At 35.9% G+C, this 6,221-nt stretch overlaps 1 long non-coding RNA gene across 1 annotated transcript; it reads left to right on the plus strand.

Moving 5' to 3' along the window:
- Positions 1–339: 339 nt before the first annotated feature.
- Positions 340–5,749, plus strand: LOC120319740. The gene is made up of 3 exons (XR_005559818.1): positions 340–463; positions 1,020–1,276; positions 5,515–5,749. It is a non-coding gene; the product is annotated as an uncharacterized LOC120319740 (long non-coding RNA).
- Positions 5,750–6,221: the final 472 nt, after the last annotated feature.

The following is a 6,221-nucleotide window of genomic DNA, read 5'->3' on the forward strand; positions in this document are numbered from 1 at the left end:
GTTCATCTCTCCAACTTTATGCATATTGATTCAGAATAAAATTCCTCCCAAATTAGGAGGATGTAAAGGATTAACATTTATATCTATTGTTCTGCCCTGAATAAACAGCTTAGTCCTATTTACTTCTGTAATAGACAGCCCCTTTTCCTCTCCAGGCAAGAACAAGTCCTTCTGGGACAAAATTTGGTTGAAACAGCTGGAAGAAGGGATATTGTCCTTGATTTGTTGAACAAACTATATTTGTCTTGGCTCATGTAAGACTCAACTAACATCAGACAAGCCATACAGTATGTTTGTGAACTGCTGGAAGTGCTGCTTTAGTGTATTTGTATTTATGAACAAGAACAGTCTTTGTTTCACAGATCAGTTTGAAACAGCCAACTTGTTCATCCAAGTGGGAGTTTTATTTTCCATCTGAATATCTGAAACTTCATTCGATTTAAAACAGCAACAACAATTTACTGTAAGTTATGAGAGATGGCTTAATGGAAATATATTTAAGCTTATTAGGGCAGTTTTCATGTTTCTGAATCCTAGCTGCAACAATAAATAAAGAAGTTCACCTGTAAATGTGTTAATATCGGAGTCTGGCAGAATTCTCATTTTAAGGAAATTGATTCGCCTTCAGTCCAACATTGGAAAACATTTTAGGAGCTGATGAAATATACTGAGATTTGTATAGTGTAAAGCTCGTCTAACTGAAATCAAAAAGTTATTTTTGATAACTTTTTTATTTATTTATTTTTTTGGTACAAACTCAGTTTCAGATATTGTCTCTTATGTTTTGTAAAACTGCCTTTTTTCAGATTACAGATGTGATAAGGATGCCTACATAACTGATACATGAATCTGTAGTACTTCCAGGATGATATACAGTCAGTAGCAAATCGAAAATTTCAGTCTTCAAACTGATGATGCCTCTGTTGTATAATTGCCCTGCCTCATCATGGGATTCTTCATTCATACTGAATCCTGAATGTTACATTTTTCCATTTGTATAACTCTATGTTTTCCCACAGATTCTTTCAAGATACGGGTGTCAAACCTGTGATATCATGTGACGTGTTGCGATGTATCATGACTTTTTCCTCATTGCCGGCAATGGGATGGGCACGATTTTGGCGTGACGCATCCAGCCCATGGGCCAGCAGTTTGACACCCCAGTTTCAAGAGCTTCTTCATCAATGATCAACAGTATCAGAAGAGCAGGTGTGACCAGGCAAAGCCCCAATTCTTTTCACGTGCATCACATATATATCAAACACATATAAAAGAGGTAGGGCTACTATAATTGTAGTCTTGCTTATTACTTTGACATACATGACCATTCCAGAAGATACACCTAGATTCCTTAATCCTTTTTCTTACCCTTGAAAATCACTTACAGGTAACGCTTAACTTATGACTACAATTGGGAATGGAATTTCTGTCACTAAGTGATCAGTCATTATGTGAATCTTCAATATTATGCCCTTTTTTGCCACAGTTGTTAATTGAATCACTTTGTTGAGTGAATCCAGTTTCCCCTATTGACTTTGTTTGTTGAAAGTCAATTGGGAAGGTCACAAGTGGTGATCACATGATTGCTTGGACTCTCTGACAGTTGTAAGTGCAAGCTCTGGTCGAAAGTCACTTTTTTTCAGTGCTGTGTAACTTTGAATGGTTGTTAAAAAATGGTTGTAAGTCAAGATTACCTGTAACGAGGAAGGAACAAACAAATAAACAATAACCTTTAGATTGGTAGCACTAACAGTTCTCCACCCAAAGCATTTTTCTTCTTATTGATGGCCTCCTCCAGTGAACATGAATCAGGTCAAAAGTTTAACAATTGCCAACGTTTATTATTTATATCAGCCATCAAAGTTAGTTTATTCATTAATAAACTTATCTTGCTTACTCCATTTCATCAATTGTTTCAGAAGGCATACAAAATTCATTACCATTTTATAAAAAGTGAAAAACTTCATACAATCTAAAAAGAAACCACAGATAAATCCATTACTATTTGTAAACTGACCCACTGTACACTATTCATTCTTACTTCCTTCTGCAATACATTCTGTAATGGTGATATTGAAAGGTAGATAAACAAGTCTGTTTTTAGTCAAGCTTGACAGCTCATGACTTCATGGTCATATTTGTATTGTTCTCTTGGCAATCTGGAAATAGTTTGCTTTTGCCTTCTTCTGGGATGTTGTTGTTTGCTTTTTTTCTACCATATGGATTTTACCTCTCATCCAGGTTCTGATCAAATCTGAACCTTTTAAGGTTTTAAGATTAAGCAGGTTTGGCTAGGTGCTGTCATCTAACTGGCAAAGCAGCGACAAAAAAATTTAAATGGGTCAAAGGTGATACAATTTTCTGTTAAGTTACTGATGTCCTGATATATTGTCAGTTGTGATTCTAAAATGCACTAATAACCTTCAAATGTAAGCTTATTGCATTTGCTTTCAAATCCAGTGACATTCTAAGCTTTGGGGTTGGGATGTCAAATCACTGCAAATGTGGGAGTTACATAGCTAGAATTGCTAATGCTGTATTCAGTTTCTCATGCCTAACTTAATTTCCATTAAGATGTCCTTGGAAATCATGACAGAGCCTGGATTGGTTTTCATTGAATGGCTGTGTTAAGATATTCCAGTTTGCATGATCACCTATAGTTGCATACTTAAGGACTGATTTTGCAATTGGTGAACTGCTATTCCTTTTCTGGAGTGGCTGTTTTAGGGACTGCTCCACCAAGAAAAACAATGCATGTGTCATTTCACTGCTCCTATTCATCACTTGTACACACCTAGATTGTGTCGAATGTCAGCCATCTGCTGCAATATTTGTGGAAAGAATAACAAACACATCACCCACTGTTGCTATTTTCCAAGTCTATACAAAGTGCGCAATGAAGGGAAGTATTAACATATATATTTCCTTCAGACACAGGAAGCTGACTATGTATGACATTAAGATGAAAATCTTACCTAAAGAGGTACTTGAATATGTATGTGTTTGTGTGTGAGAGGAAGAGAGAATGAGGGAGGGAAAGGAATGTAGCATGCAGATGAGGCCCATGTTATGCATGATTTACCATTAAATGCAAAATAGTAAAGGGGAGCTACATCTTAAACTGATCAATGGCAGTGAATTTATTGGTTTAAATAATAAACATTGCTGAGTTCAGACCTTCTAATTGCTGTTTGCTTCAACAAATAAGTTAGTGGTTATTCTGCTTCCTGGCTGACATCCTGACAAGTACAGCACAGCCATACAAGGAGACGCTTCCATGTAAATCAGAATCTAGATTTCTAGATCACATGGAGTCTGCAGCTACTTTATACCATGTTGACACATGCAGGTACAATCTCTGCAGACACTGGACTATAATGTGAGTCCTCAAGGGAAGAGTTTCTTGACATGTGCTGTGATGGCCAGAATTGGAACATTCAAATTAATTGAGATAGTTTGGGGTATAATGTCTTGCTTGGAAATAAGAAATGACAAAATGAAGTTTTTGCCAGAAATTTCTTTTCAAGATAGGAGGAATAGGAACTATTTTCCTGCCTCCTAATTCAGAACAACTAGCTTTCACACTATGGCTGGAAATGATGTAGTGGCAAGTATTCAAAGGATACCCAGCATCAAGGTCTCACTGTCATCCTTACCTGCTGAGAATGAGGGAAAGGATAGATACAGTATGAAGGGATGGAGATATACAGAAAAGAACTAGGAAAAGTTTGAGAAAAACTGAACTCATTAAAAGATGGAGACTGACTGATTTGAGCATTTATATTATGTTTTCATGTTTTAAAAAATGTCATTATATATGTATGTATGTATGTCCATGTGATCTATCTATCTATCTATCTATCTATCTATCTATCTATCTATCTATCTTATCTAGCATCTAGCATCATCTTATTAACTGCTTATCTCCCTTACAAAGGGGCTTTTGATTTTTAATCCTATCTCTCCCACTCAGAGTTGCAATTGAGAGTTGGGCAGAAATACAATAATAATAAAATGAGCAATGAATAAAAATATATAAAAATAAAAACACAGACAGATAATTGTTTACTAAAACTTTCAAGATTTTAAAGATGTATAAATACTGTAGAACAAGTTATTTGACAGTACAACCCTGTATATATTACATAGAAAGACTCCTCATGATGTTCAGCATATTTATATAATGAAAATTTGTTTTTTGGAGAAGTGAGAAAGAATTTTCTTGGAAGAAGGAACTGTATTTTTTAATTATTTAGTTTGGAAAAACACAGAAAGAGACAGAAAACTGACAGCAAGAAAAGACCCAGTGATCCACCCTTTGAGGTTTTGTTTATATATTATTTTAATATTTATTTTATTTTATTATTATTTATTTTATTTTTCACATTTTTGTTGGATGATAAACATCTGTTTATCCCAAACATGTTTACACTCACTGATGATTAACCTACTACCTCAACTGGAAGTTGGTTTTAAGCTTTCATTACTCTTTCTATGAAACAGCTCTGTTCTCATATCTGATATATGCTTATTTTTTTCTCCTTTATTTACATTGGCTGTGAACCAGAGTGGCTTCTTTTTCTTTTACTAAGGTGCCTCACATAGAGACTAGTTGCCTCTAAGATGGTAGATTTTATCAGCGTCCATTCCTGTCACTTTATGCCATCCTTCAAGTTTATGTTTTAGATACTCCCCCATTTTGGTAAAATATGTCTTTTTGAAGTCTAAAACTTTAGTTTTAATATATGTTATATCAGTTTTAGTTTTAATACCAAATCAAAGACACTTACTGTTTGTAAGTGCAATTGAAAGATTCCAATTAATGTTGGGCATGTCAGAGTCACCCCTGATTACAACTTGTCCCTTCCTTCTTTGCCTTCTGGGTTATCTTCTCAGCCAGAATGCTATCATAAGAGATTCAAGGGGGCATGGCTATAATTTCAGAATATTATTGAAGTATTTAAGACAGGATAGCAGGATTTAGCAGAAAGAAAGGATACCTTAACTTAATCTTTGTCCTATCAATCCTACAACAAGAAACCCTGGATAATATGTTTGCAGATTCTAAGGCCTCCATAGGTAAAGTTCAAGGATTAAGGCACCTATTCTGTCCAATTAAAGCTTTTTAACTACTCCACACAAGAAGAGGTCTAAAATGTTGGCTCACCAGGACTCAGTGTGACAAGGAAAAAACAATTTTATATTATAAAAATAAATATCCATCACCACTGACCTTCATTAGCCATTGATTACATCTATAACATTTCTTTTAAACAAGAGAGGGAAAGCATGAGAAACATGGCTTCTGAATACTTCTGAAACCCGTAATAACAGTGCCTCTCAGGATACCATGACTAGGAAGGAAAAGGAGTAGCATGGAGGAGTTGGCATGTTTCAAACTACTGCCCCAATGGCTTCTCCAATAGGGAAGCACTGGAATTCCCCCTGCCCCCAATTCCCAGTCAGGATGTGGTCCATTTTCAAAGGTAATCTTTCTTGTTTCTTTGTTTCCAGTCTTTTTAGTTTTCAGAGAGTTATCCTGCTGCTGGACAGACAGAGAGATGGATAGTTGGAGTACCAATAATCCTGCTGAGAAAGTCAAAAGGACTGAGGAGGAAGACCACTGTTGTTTAAGATCACTGAAGGGACATTAGATGTGCCAGATATGAGAAGTCCTCTGTGTTGAGTGGTGGGAAGCTCAGGCAACCTAAATGTTGCATTGTTACTGTTGTCATATTGGTAGGGAATAAAAAAGATGCATTCTGGCCATTTTAAAAAATTGATCAATCAATCCAAGTTGCCTGTACATTTTCACTATAAATAAGCTGTTTACTACACTTCAAAAAGCTATCTTGTCTTGCCTCCTAGGGAGAGTAAGGGGAAAGAAAAGATTTATAAAAAAGAAACATCAGGTTAAAAAATGGGGAGGGATTTGGGTCTCTTTCCTCCCAGCCTATAAAGAACCATTCTTCCACTAAACACAGATCAGCCCACCTCATTTCCATGGATTGCTCTTTAACTTTTTTTCTTACTCAACAGCCTCTTCAAGGCCACAGTGTTGTCTGACTTTTTCCCCCTGCCAGTATACATGCAGCATTTCAGGAATTCTCTTTTCTTCTTCATGCAAGAAAATGTGTTACTTGACATTTCAACTCTATTTTCCCATGTCTTCCTTTTACTCTGTTGTGTCTTCCTTAGCTCATTTCAGGTTACATTCCGTC

The sequence above is a fragment of the Crotalus tigris genome, unplaced genomic scaffold (assembly GCF_016545835.1).
Source record: "Crotalus tigris isolate CLP2741 ecotype Arizona unplaced genomic scaffold, ASM1654583v1 scf7180000020943.996319, whole genome shotgun sequence".
Taxonomy (NCBI): domain Eukaryota; kingdom Metazoa; phylum Chordata; class Lepidosauria; order Squamata; family Viperidae; genus Crotalus; species Crotalus tigris.